General features: G+C 36.6%; 1 protein-coding gene across 8 annotated transcripts in view; it reads right to left on the reverse strand.

The window, feature by feature from the left end:
• The window catches only part of nfia (nuclear factor I/A), a 192226-nt gene that overhangs the window by 115176 nt on the left and 58917 nt on the right, over nucleotides 1–18133 (reverse strand). The window lies entirely within an intron of this gene.

An 18133-nucleotide genomic window follows, 5' to 3' on the forward strand; every position in this document is an offset into this window, starting at 1 on the left:
GGCAAACCTGATGGATGGATGGGCAAACGAATGGATGGGTGGGCAAATGAATGGACGGGTAAACGGTTGGATGGGTAAATGAATAGATGGATGGGCAAACGGATGGATGGATGGGCAAAAGGATGAGTGTGTAAACGGATGGATAGGCAAATGGGTGGATGGTTAAACAAATGAATGCATGGGTAAACGGATGGATGGATGATATGGATGGGTAAACGGATGGATGAATGAATGGATTGGTAAACGGATGGATGGATGTATGGAAAGATAATTAACATACAGACAGATGGATGGATGGAAGAGTGATAGAATGATAATTTCCAGACAGACAGACAGACAGACAGACAGACAGACAGACAGACAGATAGACAGATAGATAGATAGATAGATAGATAGATAGATAGATAGATAGATAGATAGATAGATAGATAGATAGATAGATAGATAGATAGATAGATAGATAGATAACCAAAGCACTAAACCTTGACTTCCCTACACTAACTTGGACTATTCCAAAAATATATCCTTAAAAAAACTTGGTATAAATATATTTTTGAACAAACCCCAAAAAAAAGGATCTGCTCAGATCAGGGATGAACCGCTAAAATAATTTTTTTTTAATAACAAACCCCTTCAAAAAACGCTGCATTCTCTCTGTCTGACAGAAAAGGGCCCGGCAGGCCTTCTGACTGCTTAAAGCTTGGAGTTGTTATCCTAGCAACTGGAGATAAAATGGTCTCCCGGAGTCCGTGGGAGACTGACTGTGCGAAAAGAGCAGATCCCTTAAGCATTTCCTGGTGCAGAGGTCCTCAGCTCCTGACGCTATGGCCCCGGGCTCAGTGCACATAAAGCCTCCTTATTGCTGCAGTCGAGGCGGTGAATACGACCACAGTGATGCAGGGAGGTCAGGGGCACACCTCAAAGGATACGGCTTGCATTTATTTCTTTCCTTCTTATCCTCGTTTTTACACAACACCCTGATCCTACTGAAAGTTCTTAAATTGCTATACCTCCATTTTCAGCTGTTATTTATTAAAAAAAAAAAAAAAAAAAACGATATTCGTGCGCTAGAGAAAGGGAGAACGCTGTGCACTTGTTGAGCAGGGTGATCTAAAAGATTCATGAGTTGTAATGCAAGCTTAACCTGGCCTCCTCTCGCAGATCTGTGCTCCCTGCCACCCACCTGCGCTCCGTGACGGGCACAGAGGCACGCACACATGCACACACTGCCTGGGCCCTTTGTGCAGGCTTCTGTTTAATTACACATCCCATAGCTTTGCTGGCCGCGCATTACAGCGCTTCGAGCCTGACTAAGACTCTCCGTGCACTGACTAAGGCTTGAGAAGCAGAGACTGTATGGCAGTCTATCCGCAGGTGAAGGTGGTACCAGCAAAGCCTCCTCAATAATAGAAGGCTTGTGACAGTATCATTTATGAGACGCAGAGGGACCTGTCATTTCAAAGCAATGCGCAGCGGTATTATTTACAGACGCAGTGACTGTGTGAGGTCATCACAGCGGGGCGGCAGTGAAGGGCAGCGACATTCAGGTTCAGTGCGAGGAGAACTCAACTGCACTGAGAATGCTCACTTCACACAGTCCTTCGAAAAAATTGGTAGAGTTTAATTCATACAATTTGAAATTGTTGAATGCTTCACCAAACAAAATATGTTTAAAAAAGTCTAAAAGAGATAGTTTCCCCAGAAAAAAATGGTTAATTCTGCCATTATTTACTCACCCTTTACTAATAAAAAGCTATTTGACTTCTTTTATCTGTTTATCATCAATATTTTATATGGCACCCATTAACCTTCCTGTAATTTCTTTCCTACTATGGAAGTCATGTTTTCAGCAACCAGCATTCTACAAATAAATCTTATATTTTGTGTTTAAACTGTTTACTGTAGGTTTAAAATCACATGAGAAAATAAATAATGAGGTAATTTTCATTTCTGGGTGAACTATCCCTTTAAAGCTTGCTCTCAGATAGCATGATACCACTAAATGATAGATAAAAAGAAAAATATAGAGACAATCTCACTGTAAAAATATCCGCTAATTAAAAGATTCATGTTTTTTTTTTATTTCTGTTTATTTACTGTTATTTTCTGTTAGCATTACATGTTTTGTATGTCTCCTTTGTCTGTCACACCCATTACAGGTCTTTCAGTCTCTGCTAATGAGCTGATGATCTGAATCAGGTGTGCACGCTTAAGGAGACATATGCTGCGTCCGAAATCTCCCACTACTCAGTTGAATTTAAACACTACTTGGCCGTAATAAAAGTACATTCTATATAGAATGAATGTGTAATACGAATGGAACTCAGATTTACATCCGCCATTTTGTCATGATCATGTGACCTCCCAGCGTCAGTTGCGTCGCTTCACTCCCATACATGAATTCTCTCGCACGGGGTCATAGGAAAACGTAGCATCCATTAGATGCATACTTCAGAACCTCACCGGAAGTAGTAGGTCATGCAGGCACTTATCGCATACTGATTTTTTGAATTCGGACATACTACTCGGCTCACGTACTGATTTTAGCATACTATATAGTATAGAAGTATGCGATTCAGACGCAGCCATGTGCAGAACTGGTGGTCCTCCAAGAACGTGGTTAAGAATCACTGCATTATGGGATCTTGATGCCTGCTCTGTTGACTTTTGATGTTGAAAATTAAACTCTGCAGGTTAACTAAGTGATTTTATAGACATTTTAGTGGCTTGACATATGTCATATAAGAAATAATATATGTTTTTGTTTAGGTAGTATTAGTCAGTTTAATACCAGGTTTTTGGACCATAATTGAATACATCGCTACTACTTTCAACTATTAAATGCCAATATAATCCTTTTTTAAATTTTCAACATAAAAAGTTGTTGGAGGAAAGATCAAGGTCTTATGATGCAAATCAAAAGTGAATCTCAAAATTCAAAACTGTAAATTTATGAATATTTTTACAGAATAAACTACATAAATAGATTAGACAGACAGATACAGTATAATGACAGAACAGTAACAGAAGATAGACTCATGCAGAATAACAGAACAAGAGATAGATTAAAAGATATGACACAGAATGTCAGCCATACAGGCGATGTGACAGAATAATAGCAGATAAAATGACAGAACGGACAGAAGAGAGATTGATACACGAAACAGTCTAAAGTACTAAAGGATAAAAACAAACAACAGACAGATAGAAGAATAAATGAGAGCAGAAAGACAGAAGTAAGGATCGTCCGGCAGATAGACAGATAGACAGATTGTGTGTGGCAGTTAAAAGGAGTGAAGGCCAGCTAGCAGCCCATCTGTGGGCAGAATCAAACCCTGTGATCAAGCAGGTTCTGTGACAACAGCAGCAGCAGGTGGGACGCCACTGATCTCTACGCCACACATCAGGTCTGCTCTCTCTGAAAATCCCCACCACGCAGACACTCGCATGGCGGATTTATAACTCAGCCACATACACGCATCCAGGGTGGCTTTACAGCGTTCCATTCAAAAATGTGGACGGAAATAGCGAGCGCAACACAGCTGGACAGGGTTGTAGGTTTTTCACTGGTCGCCGATGCCTTTGTTTTTCATTTCAGTTGCATTTTTTTTAATTGTTTACTCCAGGGCTTTGCTCCTCGTCATTTGTTTGAACGGATGTTGTGATTACGACAAATAAAAAAAAAGAGGGCCTTCTGTGGAAGCGCCGCATCTCAGCCCGCAATATGTGCACAGCATCTGTTGATGTTTAATGTCACCCAGCAGACGCTGGCAGACTTGCGCTGATCTTTCCTCTCTCTCTCTCTGGATGAGGGTCCGGGCGAGAAGCCCTGCTGCCCCTCTCTCTCTACCCCACGTCTCTCTGGATGCGGGAGGCAGAGGGCACTGGAGCAGAATGCGTCCTAATTAAAGAACCCAGATGAGGAGCTCCAACTGTACCATCCTCTGGCTCCAAACGCTCTTAAATATTTATCAGCTTACCGGGTGGATCAGCTACACCCCTCCCCAGCCGACCTGCCAGCATGCTGATCCCCAGGCCAATGATAACAAACTATCAAATCAATCGGCTTTGCATTTTTTATATACACACACTAGCCTCACTTCCTGTCCGCAGAGGTCCTGGCTATGAGCTTAAGGTTACAGCACAGACCGGACGGCCACTAATCACAGCTGCGAGAGGAGCAGTGCTGAGGAAGACAGCAGGGTCTTAATATTGGCCGGCCAGCTGTTGCTGTGCATGCCGTTCACACATGCGGCTCCAGAACCCTACCTGTTCCGGAGGACACAAACTCACACTAGAAAATATTAGAATACAAGTCCAATGTCACAGTCACCTCAGGACTGATGCAGGCAAACAGTAAACAACTCAAATAAATAAATAAATACTAGTACTTATAATAGACAAATACTATTATTTATTTAATTAAAACAATTGTTGTAAGCAGATATCATTAATAATAACAATAACAACAACATAATAATATGTTTTTTTATTATTATTATTTAAATTTTTGTATTATTATCATCATCATCATCAATGTTGTTGTTGCTGTTGTTGTTATTAATATTATTATTATTATATTATTATTGTCATTATTATTATTATTATTATTATTGTCATTATTATTATTATTATTAATGTTGCTCTTGTTTTGTTAATATTATTGTTGTTGCTATTATTATTATTACTAATATAATAATAAATATAATAATAATATAATAATATAATTTGCCAATTGAAATCTAAAACGAAAAAGACTAAATTAATAATAAACATAAACTACTAAAACATACCATAAACAACTGAACATTAAAAGCTAAATAAACAATAATTCAGCTATAACAGGGAAACAAATACAGAATGGTTACTTTAAATCCATTAAATAAGTTTACATTTGCAAATTCATGGCCAAAACATGTCAAAGTAAAAAAAAAAAAAAATATTGTACATTAATAAAATAAGTTTACAATAAAAAGCTAAAAAATCAATTATAGATCAATAAAATTCAAATAAATAAATTAAAGTTATTATAGAAATAAAACCTTATGTTTTTCCAATTCAAAGACAAATAATATAATCTAAACAAAAATTATATATAAATTACCACAAATTATTATATAATAAAATATTATGACTAAAATGAAATGTAAACATGTCAAAGTTTATTGAAAGGACAGTAATAAAAATACAAAATAACTTGAATATAATACGTGAAATTAAATATAAAAAAAAATCACAGTCCTATAAACGATATAATTAACAATTTATTTTTTAATTTTTCAGCACAAAACAAAAAACAATCTATAAATAGATAAACTATATAGCTACAAATAAGCAAACACAAATAAATAAATATATACATATGTATATTTAGCCTTACTTTACAATACGATATAAGTTCTTATATTTTTGCAATTTAAACTTGTTTATTTTACTAATTTCAACAACTTATTTATTAATTACTACTACTACAACTAGTACTACACTACTACTACTACTACTACTACTACTACTAATAATAATAATAATAATAAATAATAAATAAAAATAATAATAAATAATAAACAATATTAATAATTAATAATAATAATAATAATAATAAAAACAATATTAATAAATAATAATATATTAAAATATATTCTTACATTGCCAGACAGCAAACAAACAAACAACAACCACAACTACAATGACACAAATTAGAACTAAACTAAAATGACGACTGAACCACATGACAGTAACTACATGTCAACAATCATGCTGAACTTTAGCTCTGCGTAGAGCACTGTTTGTCAGCATATAAAGTCAATAGGGAGTCACGCCAGGGCACAGGGTTGACCCCGCGCCTCGTCTGGGCTCCCATGAGCTACTGTGACCGCCGTCTACTGTTACCAGGCAACCCTTCTGTTGATCCTGCTTTTATGTTTCCACCCCCCACCACGGGCAGGCATTCTTAAAGTGCTTAGGATTTACAGTGAGCGATGGGTGTCTGAGTGTGTGTCTAAAGTGCATCATTGACTCCAAATGGCCTGGAAACACGTTCAGAGGACTTCTCATTTTCTAATTGCCAGTGGAACCACGTTCAGCCATTGAACGGCTAACTTCCTAATAGGGACAGGTCACAGGGCCATCCAGCAACTGACTAGTCAATAACCTGGTTATGCAGATTGAGATTTAGCCTTTTAATTAGTGTTCTGAGATATAGCTGCCTGCCTGAAAAGTAAAAGAATCGTACAACAGAAAAGCAAAAAATCATGAAACCTTGGTTCATGAACCCCCTGAAATCAATTCAATAACATTTTGTTGTGTGCAAAACTAGACTTTATTATTTACAGTGTTTCCTGGGGTTGTTTTGGAGTGGACTTTAATGTATCAAGTGATTCTATAACAGAAATCTTATAGAAATAAGCAAAAATGCATTGGATAGGAGTTAGCTGAACCAAAAATTGGCGTTGATTGTAAGAAAAACTAGGTTGCCACGTATACGACGTATGACGCATGATGTAAGACCCCTTACCACACAGTTTGCTTACCACAGAAGATGATGAAAAACAAGAAACTAGTTGATCTGATGTTACTGTATAATGTTATACGGTATATTACTCAAATTGTCGTGTTCCTGTGTTCAAATTCGTCAAAATACCTCCAACTTTTATACAATTTTGTAATTAGATGGCAAATATAAAGAATTATATGATATCTATATGTTTTCCACCTCACCTGATGTATATCACCACGTTAACTACTACTTCTGCATTTTCTTGGCTCAGTACCATGTCTTCGATCAACAGCACGGGCAGTGCGTGGACGACCACTCCCCGCCACATGACATACTAATCCAGTGCGATAAATTTTCGCCAACAAATAATTCAATCCACATTTTGTCTTGATATTAGTTGGAAATTCACAAAGAAAACGTGAAGCACTGTAGCCTTTCAGTTCTCGTAAACCCTTGATCTTCATTCGAAAACACTACATATAAAAACTTATGCAGCTAACAAAAATAAGTCATCATTGCGTCATCGGCAAGAAAAGTAAATGTAAGGATTACTCTAATGTACAGATTGCGCTGTTACTCCTGTACAAAATTTAGTTACTCTTATTCCTTTAGGACCATAAGCAGTTTTATTTTTGTATTATTACTATTACTTTTTTTTTTTAAACACATTGTATGTCAGTCACACATTTAGAGTTTAAACGAAGTCAATGATTTGAGTTTAAATTTTAAAAACTAGACCTTTTATCTGCTTCAAAAACACATTATATCTGCTTCGCATGACATTCGTTAACACCCTTGCTTGCTTATCGGTTAGTTTGATAACGAATGTATGCGCTTTTGGAAGTTTCAAAATAAAAGTCACTATTCAACACTGTTAAACAGCATGGAAGAGCCAGGATAAAATTTTAGTCTACTCCAAGAAAGTCATACACACCGAGAATGGCTTGAGGGTTAGAAAATTATCTCGATTGATTGGTGGCGCAATGGCATTTCTACATAATAGCGCGTCTTGTGTAAATACCCACCAAAAATGAATTTGACATGGTGAATCCAAAACCAAACTCGAATTTTCATTTTGGGGTGATTCCTTTAAATGGGTTTTGTTCCTAAACATTTAAACTGTTCGCCATGTTTGCAGAATGGTATTAAACACAATTTTAAGACTGTGACTTGCATAAATCCCCCTCAAAAGCATCCAATTAGGGTTAGTTGAACTGTGATCAGACTATGCAATCTTCCTAAACATTTACTGTGTATGCGGAGGTTTTGAAATGACTGGAACACTGATATTTCAACAAAAATTCGACTTAACTAAATACGACTTATAAAAGTAGTTTTAAGTTGCACAATGGCATTTCAATGCATAATAGCGTGTCTTGTGGTTTGCAAAATGGTTATTAACACAATTTTAAACGCAAGACTGTGACTTGCATAAATCCTGCCTAAAATGCATCCAATTAAGGTTAGTTGAACCGTGATCAGACTATACAATCTTCACAAAAATTTACTGTGTATGCGAAGGTTGTTTTAAAATGACCGAAACGCTGATATTTCAACAAAAATTTGGTATTTCTCCATCCCTCCCTGTTTTCTGGGACTCCCTCTCTTTTTTTTTTTTTTAATTTGCCCAAAAATCTGTTTTTGACATTAGCTTGGAGGGCCTTTAAGATTCAGTGGAGGATTCGGCTGTATTACGGTCGTAATTTCACCAAAAAAAAACATGGCTTTTAAGGTCAATGTACACCAAGAATGAAAACTACATTAGCATTCGCACACTTATTATTAGCAAGCAATTTTTTTTCTGATACGTTTTCATTATTACAATTTGCTTTTATATTATTAACTAGACGTTATAGTCAACATCAAATCAAAGAATTAGCATCCAGAACAGCAAATGATAACATTATTGCTAATAGTTATGTAGTAGCTAATAGAAAGCTAGTAATACACTAATAGTAGCTAGTAGTTAAGAGAATGCTCTTGTTAGAAAACCTTAACCATAATGATAACTGTATTAGCCAGACTAGCATATGATAAAGTTGTTTCTTTAAGCATGAGTCAGTTTTGATGTCTACTCCTCTAAATGAATCCAAATCCAGGCAGAATTCTGATTGGCTTCAAATTCTGATTGACTTCATATTTAAATTCCAATTGGCTTCAAATTCAAATTCTAATTTGCTTCAAATTCTGATTGGCTTGAAATTCCGATTGGCTTCATATTCAAATTCTGATTGGCTTCAAATTCTGATTGGCTTCAATTTTGATTGACTTCATATTTAAATTCCGATTGGCTTCAAATTCAAATTCTTATTTGCTTCAAATTCTGATTGGCTTCAAATTCTGATTGGCATCATATTTAAATTATGATTGGCTTCAAATTCTGATTGACTTCATATTTAAATTCTGATTGGCTTCAAATTCAATTCTTATTTGCTTCAAATTCTGATTGGCTTCAAATTCTGATTGGCTTCATATTCAAATTCTGATTGGCTTCAAATTCTAATTGGCTTCATATTCAAATTCTGATTGGCTTCAAAATCTAATTGGCTTTAAGTTCAAATTGGCTTCAAATTTTCTCTGCTACTCTGCTCCTCAAAGCAGTATTCTGATTGGCTGCAAAAGTTTTTTTAGCCATTTTCATTGCTGTTATTATTATAGTTGTGATGATAACGTTGTGGTTAGAATTAATACAGAAATCTAGCTTTGCAAGAAAAAAACGTTGTAATGTAGATTACTGACAGCTATTGAGCCAAAAACGTAATCTCTTTTAAATAGTTTCAAATTTGTATTCTTTTCGTTCTTTATTTGATTTCAAAAAAATGATTATTTGTTTGAGCTGCGTTTACATAAACGACTGTCATGGAACATGAATAAGTGGTTCAAGGCACTTTTATAAACATCTTTAATTCTTATAGCTCACTTTATATAACTTTAAGGTGACTAAATATTGACAACATTGTTTTTTTGTTTTGTTGCACATCTCGTGACACCCTAAACCGCACATTCACCCACTTTCAGAGCTGTCGAACCCCCCCTCACCTGAGTTCATGGACTTCCATATGGATCAAACTCGGCTGACCATCTTGCTACACAGCAGAGGCAACATCTCAATGTCAGACTTGTTTCTTTAGATTCTTTGCTCCCTTTTTCTCTCGCTGGCTTTAACCAGAATATCCTCAGTTGGCCTTTGGACAGTGTCTCTGGAGGGAGGCAATGCATCAGGCTATTTATCACCCAGCAGTACCCGCAGTAATCAATTAGTCTTTCAGTGGGCGTACTTGGCCCCTCCGGCCTGGCACTACCTGTTACAGCCTGCCTTCCTGGAATCGCAAGACCTGAACTTCTCTCTGGTTTCTCTTTCTCTCCTCCTTTTGTCTCGGCCAGCAAACTGAGCCACTGCTCGGGGTAAAACGGGTCTGTTATCAGCAGATGGAAGGGTCAGTAAAGGATCAACGCAGCTATACATGAGTGATAGCGCAAATCAAATAGTTTGCTGTGGACAGATACAGCATTTCTGAGTTTTAGGGGATTGTGGGTGATAAAATGGACAAAAAAACTAAACTTTTTAGACTTAGAAAACAAGGAAGGACTAGAACTACTACAAAATCAACAATAAAAAAATAAAAAAATATTTATAAAATACTACTACTAATAATAATAATGATAAACAAAATAGAAAACAACAAATAAAAGAGAAAAACCAATATTAATATAATCTATATAAAATATGAACAATTAAATACTAAAATCAAAGAAAAATATAAATAAATTGAATAAAGCAAATAAAAAATTGAAAAACTTAATATAAAAGCATCATATAATTAAATACATTCATTCAAAACAAACACCACACACATTTTTCTTAATTTAAGAGATTTTTCTGTACAATCACCGTTTGTGACCCTTCTCACACATGCACGTGTATAATCGAGTCTGAAACAAAACAGGTTTTCATTTTGGATTTACCAACCTAAACTAAAATACCTCCTAATCCCATTTCCTCTCGGTATCGATTGGGCGCGTACATAATTTCAAAGTGCGCTTCGGTAATTGCAAACGAGCATTTACATAAATCTGTCGGCGCTGACTAAATGTTTGGTGAATAAACGACACAAGTGTGCACTCATTGATATTCAAGCACAGACAAACAGAACAAAGGCAGAAGCGGGCAGCCGAGCCAGTGTTTGCGGCCCTCGAGTGCCACTCGGAATCACTGGTTCCCAGGGTTGTCAGGGAGCCCATGCCAAGGCTGCGGGCACGAGGGAGGAGGGGAGCATGCAGGAGGCACAGCAACAAAAAATAACAAAATAAAAGCATACACTGCTGGTCAAATGTTTGAAATGATTATATATTTATGTAATGAAAGAAAATTGTAAGGCTACCAAGGCTGCATTATTTGATCAAACAAAAGTTTTCATTTGATATATCTCCAAATGTAATTTATTTCATTGACTGGAGTGAAGCCCTCTGAAAATTCAGCTTCTTGCAGTCACATGCTGTTTCAGAAATCATTCTAATATGCAATTATTATTATTATTTATGTCGTCTAAAAATTTACTTACTATTTATTCACGCTCAAGTTGTTACAATCCTTTATGAATTTCTTTATTTCTGCAAAACGAAGAGCAGAAAATGTTGGAAACCAGTAGCCACTGCATAGTTTAAATGGAAGATACCTATAAAAGTCAATGACTACCGATTTCTGATTCTTCAGAATTTCTTATTTATGTTAGAATAATAAACTGACAATTATTTTTAGGTGGATTATCTATTACATCACTTAAAAATGCCAATAAACACATTTTTAATGCTGCAAATGTTGTGTCTCTACAGTTTAATCCTTAAAAATGCATTGCTTCACACAAAAATGTTAAGCAATAGTCACATTTAACTTAATACACCAGATATTTGACTGTATTTCTCCTCAAACACTCGGCGAGCCTTCATTTTCCCAAACTTTTGACCCTCAGTCTATCGAGTGAAGTGATGTTGAGAAAATACCAAGAGTGATCCACCCCCATCCCCCAAAAACATGCACCAAAACAGCACCAAGTCACACAAAGGCGAGGGTAGTGTGCATTTGGTGGGGGTGTTGAGGGTACTGAAAGGGGGCACTGTTTACTGTCTGGTCTCCCCCAGCACCGCGCAGCCTGTCTCACTTCAAACAAAGCTACTGGCAAGGGAGCGGCAGCAGCCCCTGTTTCCAGGGCCACTGGAGTTTCAAAGAAGTGAAAGAGGGCAGCAGTCTGGAGGCTACAGGGCCCAGGCTGGCATACTTGGCTAGCGACGTGGCCAGGTGGTCTGGGCACATTGGCAAGACACTGGCACACCGCCCTATGCAGATGGCTCCCGTCGCCGCCTTTTTAGGTGCCGATCTCTCTCTCCGTCTCCCTTTCTTTCTGCTAATACGCAAAAGTCCGACATATGCCCTCCCTCAAGGTTCGAAGGACGCATGTGAAAAAGCAAAGAAAGCTGGTTGTTTTCGAATTAACAATTCGGACCTTTAAAAAAAAAAAAAGACACCAAAAAAAAAAGCAAAATGCCAGCTGTGCCCGTGCCGCCATGCTGGGACACCATCACCATGGCATCCGAAAGTCCCAAGCGGACCCTCTGTTCCATTCCATAAGCTCGCTCGGATGTGGATAATATCGATTGCAAATGCTTACGAGAAGAACTTTGAGTCGTACGCCTTGAAAACGATCTTTAAAAAAAAAAAAAAAGAGGAGGAAAAACATGAAATCCCCTGCTGTTGTGTTCCAGGTTTATGGGGGCCCGAAATCAGGTTCTGTGCTTGTGTGAAACGCTCCCAGAACATATGGAGGAGGATTCGCCAAGCCCCGCTTCACAGCTGTCTGCACCCAGCGAAGACGAACCCTCCCTCTTTGCTCCATTGATGTACACGCGCACACACACACCAAAGACCTCCAGAAATAAACATACATGTATAAAATGGCAGCAAAAATCATCAAAATGGGTAAGATAGTACTTAGCAACACGATGACAGAAACAAATTATATTTGAAAATGCTCACAATGTTCTTCAACAGTGCTTGTATTACAACAATTCACCACTGTACATTGTGAATAGTTAGAATGAACGTTTGAATCTAATCAATCGATCACTTTTATTTTAGAGAATATGTCCGATAACAATGAATAAACGCCTAAAATTGCATCTAAACGCTCTTCGGGCATCTAAAGGCTTATTTGTATTTGGATCAGTAGAAAGTAAACTCAGGTATAATGTTGATTAATTTCCAATGTTCTTGACTTTCCTGTTAAAAAAAACAATTGCACTCTGAACTTGGTCAAAAGTTTGGAATTCTGAAGCATTTTTTAATGTTAAAAGACCAAAGTTGGATTCATGTGATCAATTTACTGTACGTTTACAAAATATTTTGACAATTCAAAGGAACGGTTCTCTATTTTAATACATTTCTCAATGTTAATAATCAATTTGATGACAAATCTTATTAAAAAGTTCTCCAGAGGTTTAAAAGTTTTTCAGATCCAATCATATAGATGTTGAATCTTGTCCAAACAACAACGACAAAAGAAAAACCTTTGACAGAGTAGTCCACCCTTCACCCTCCTGCAGCCCCTGTGTGTCTAAGGTATGTACAATATGCCATCATTACCGAATCATTATCTGGTTTTAGCACTGATGGTGGAATTGTGCTCCCCCTGAAAGCCTCCTATTTTTATGCTGATGAGCCTTGGGAAATTTCCTCCGGTTCCTGTGGCCTGCGCTTCCACACGCCGCCGATAATTAGAGCACCACTGTGAACCGTACGCAGCCACTTTTGACCGCGCCATCGATAAATGTGCCAAAAGGGCCAAGAAGTCTGGAGACAAGGAGGGACGAGAGGCCCTTTAAGGGGGTCAAGCGGCTCCCCGAAATCCTCCCAGCGCGACACTGGAGCAACCCAGACACCCCCCCCCCCCCCCCCCCCCTGGTGAGCGAGGGGCAGGTTGGCTCTTTCAGTCACAGCTCAATGTTTGGCTATTATCCTTTTGTGGCGAACCCTTCTCTCTGTCTGAGTCCTACAGGCAGAGTCTTACAGCTTGTAAAAGGAGCTAATCTCACAGACTTTGACTGCGAAACTCCGTCGCGTGTGTCCCGTCTGGACTTCCAGTCTTAAAAATTCAATGGAGAGAAGCTACATGGGGGGAAACTACTGAAGTTGTTTGGATTTTGACAAATTTGTGTGTAAAACGGATGAAAAAGAGGCTTTTAGATTGTGATTATTGTTCAACTTCAACTCTGAAAACTGGACTGACACAGTTTCAATTTGCTAAAAGTTCTATGTTAAGCTGCTTTGACACAATCTACATTATAAAGCGCTATAGAAATAAAGATGAATTGAATTTAATTGAATAATTGGAAAATTGTGTTAGGAAATATGTATGGATTTGCTTAAGAACTCAAACTGTTTAACGTACAGTTCAAGTAAAGTTTGGTTAAATTTTAGGCAATTAAAGGCTTTAAGGCATCCAGTTTTTTTTACTACATTTAAATGTAACAAATACATCTTGTAGTATATTGTCAGCCATGTGAATCTGTTTTTTCTAGAAGGAAGTTAAGGACTTCGACTTACTTTACTGTTTTATGTGCCTAAATAAATAAATAAATAGATAAATATATGAAAATAAAATAAAATAAATAAATAAAAAATAAAATAAATAAATACATACATAAATAAAATAATAATAAATAAATAAATACATAAAAATAAAATAAATAAATAGATATATAAATTAAAAATAAAATACATACATAAACAGATAAATAAATTAAACTAAATAAATAGATGCATAAATAAATACAAAATTTAATTAAATTATAAATAAATAATAAATATAAAAAATAAATAAATAAATAATAAAATAAATAATACAAATATAAATAAATAAATAATAAATAAATAAATACAAAATAAAATAAATAAATAAATAAATGTTTAAGTCTAAGCTAATAATGACTTAAGTCCTGACATGTCTGAATCAATCAATCCCCAAGCAATATGCTAAAATGTAATGTGTTCCACAATATTTATCAGTATGTACATGGAGTATTGACTGAACAACTTGTTGATTGATGAAATTCAATTGTCTTGGTTAAAAAGTGTTAATCAACCTCAAGTATTTTACTCACATTTTTATTGATAATTAATTCTAAAAGGTACATTCGGTAAAACACGTTCCTTTAATGTAAATACGCTTACCAGTTTCTTCTGTCAGCCTACATGAAACACTTGTATCTATTTTTCCAGATGTAATCTAGCGTCTATTTGAGTTAATAATGACTTTAACATCCTCACTTAATCATTTAACTCGCAAACAAACAACAGTGATTTACGAACAGCTTGCGATTCATTAAAAAAAAATCCATCTCAAAGAAACGAATCTTTTTTTAAGGGAATCAAAAGACGCTCAAACAAACAGAATCGTTTGGCAGATCAACATTTGTGCTCCGTCTGAATAAAGCATTGACGGATGCTCTTTTGATATCTGACGCGTGCTTTTTTCCCATCATATCTCTCGCATATAATGCTGTACCAGCCGAATGATTCTCCTCTCCATCTTGAGCGCCGTTTATTCCTCTGATCATTCAATCCACTCGAATCTGCTAAATTCTTCCTCTGATCCTCCACAGGCCTTTTTTTCCACTCACTCACACACACACACATTTCTCTCGTAGGCTTGTATTGTTTTCACACTCATCCAAATCATCAGCCTCCGTTCTGAAGTTTCTGTGCAATAAACATTGGAGAAAATAAATATATGAAATAAATAAATAAAAATTACATTCTGTAAAAAAAAAAAAGTGGAACCACATCAAAAGAGATTTTAATCCTGTCTGGATTCATAGCTGTCCTCTTTACTATTAATAGCGAGTAAGGGGGAAGGAACATTATGGATTGATTTATTTATTGTGTCATGTATTAAGATGCATGTTACAGAAAGGTCCCTCTTGAAAAAAAAAAAAGAAAAAAAAAAGACAAACGCTTATTCTGATAACCTATTTTGGAGTGTGTGAAGAAAATTTAGCTTTTTGCACCCCAATTAACAGCGTGAATGAAAGGCAGCACACTAAGACGGTCTTGCCAAAGTCGATCCTCTTTAGTCTTCTTTCGGCATGTCGTTGATTTTTTTCATCGAGAATTAAAAACAACATCTTTCCTTTATTGCGAAATACACGGACTTGAGAGGTGAATCGAACATATTCGTTATTAGATCACAAAACTGTCAATGGCTTTGGAAAAGTTTTGTCTGCTCATACAGGCTGCATTTGTTGGCCAAATACTAAAATACAAAACACTGTTCTAGTTGAGCAATATTAGAAATATTATATTCATTCTAAAGTTAAATAATATATTGTTTTATGTTATGTTAAAAGGTGCTGTGTGATTTTTAATCTTCCAAAGTGTAAAAATACCATAATATGTTTGCAGTTATTTAAGAATCATTTATGTGATTTGTGTTAATATTCGTTTGTTTATGATGTTTATCTGGTTTGTCTGAAAAAAACAATGCTAAAGTCAGTTATTTTTGTTTAAAAATGTGTGACCTTTGTTAGAATGTCTGGCTGCGTCCGAAATCGCCTACTACTCAGTAGGTGATGGATTTGAATTCTAACGCACTACTTGGGCGTTAGAAAAGTACGCTCAAGGATGAATGGAACTCGGATGTACTACGTCCTCCATATTGCCATCATCACGTGACCTACCCACATCAGTTGCAATCGGATATCGTAGCATCCGTCCGATGCATACTTCAGAATCTAGGCGGAATAGTAGTTCATGCGGGTACTCGCATACAGTTTTTTCGAATTCTATGATTTGGATATATTGCTCAGCTCGCATACGGTTTTTAGCCACTTACACTCCACCATTTTGTTATCTTCATGTGACCTGCCCGCGTAATTTGCTTCGGATATCGAAGCAACCATCCAATGTGCACTTCAGAATCTCGCCGGAAGTAGTAGCTCATGCTGGTATTTCTCACATACTGTTTTTCGAATTCTATGAATTCAGACATACTACTCAGCTCGCATACTGTTTTTAGCATACTATATAGTATGGAAGTTTGCGTTTTCGGATGCAACTTCTGTCTTTGTTTGGTCTCTATAACCAGTCCAGTTTATCAATTATATTTCAGCAGAAAACAGCTTATTTCATTTCAGTCCTGAAAGGCTGGCTGAGTATATGACAAAGCAGATGGAAATGAGACCTCCAGAGGACAGTAGCAGCCTTCGAAATGAGACGCAGATTCAGAGTTAGAAAGTCCATATAGGATGGTTTTAATTAGCAAATAATATAATTTACAAGTGTTAATATTAGCTTACATTGTAAGGCTATATCATCACTCATGTTCGCTCCTAATGGTGTCGTCAATCTGGCAACCTGCATTTGCGTAGAGTCGTCATCAGAGGGGCCGGATGAAAAATACTCTTTAAATTATTTTTAATTTAGGACTGCAGTATCTAGTTTAACCATTAGGTGTCAACTCTACATACTGCACCTTTAAGTATTTTACCATATAGACTGATTCTTTTATTTTTAAAATGGCGGAAATGATTTAAATGGTCAAACAGCAACAGATTCCAGTACTTTTAACGATTCTCGTTCTAAATATGACAAGATTTAATCGATATATAAACTATTGGTAGTTTAAATGACATTTCAGGGGGTGTCTTCCATAAATCAGAGGACTTAAGTTTGATTAATGGCTTTTAAATGAGCTAAATCAACTCACTGACCCACTTGTAACCTTCCCAAGAAAATAGAGAAACCAGTTTTAACATATCCCACGTGTCCTCAATTTGTATGAATAAATACACTAAAACTTTGTTTAAGATTGAAATAAGCCTCTCTTTCTTTTACCTGAACTCACAAACAAGCTCTCCAAGCGTCCAACAGAAAGTGGACAAGGTGTTGCCAGTGAAAATGCTGCTCTTTCTCTCTTCCTTCCCTGCTGTTTTTGTTTGAAAAGAGCGGTTAGGTTCTCTGATCTGCGCCGTCCTCTCCTGACCGCAGGCCTCGCGGAGCACAGCATTTTATAACACTCAGGGAGCACGTCTAATCCTCCAGCCCGTATAATCAAGAACGCTCTTTTTTCGGAGTCCCTCGTCTGCGTTTCCTTCTGCAAGCCTGAGCTAAATGAATTAAAGAGGAGGGATTGAGGATCTGTGGTTTGGCATGAAAAAATGAAATAATCAGAGAGGGGGGAAAAGGAAAAAAACAACAACACGACAAACCCTCAAACGGCAGAAACTCTATTTTGGAAAAAGCTGAAATACCAAGGTACAACACTTCGGCTTCACCCAAAACCAAAGATAAACACATGCTATCGTTGCGATTATATATATATGCTTAAAAAAACGTGTGCCTCTTGCTGTGATTTTGGAGTTGCTGTTACCGACAAGCGTGTGCATGTGTTTCTCATTTACGCGAAGGATTTTAATTCCTTACAGCAGTTTTACAGATCTCTCATTATCCAGCTATGTCGAAAAGGGAAAACGGCAATAGTAAAAGTCGGCAGAAATGAAAAGGTATGCCTAGCAGCCTCGAAGCCCACCGCAAAACTTTCTCCTCAACACTCCTTAATCCCTCATGAATGAGAGCCATATTTGTGA

This window comes from Danio aesculapii, chromosome 22 (genome assembly GCF_903798145.1).
Source record: "Danio aesculapii chromosome 22, fDanAes4.1, whole genome shotgun sequence".
NCBI classification, from domain to species: Eukaryota; Metazoa; Chordata; class Actinopteri; order Cypriniformes; family Danionidae; genus Danio; species Danio aesculapii.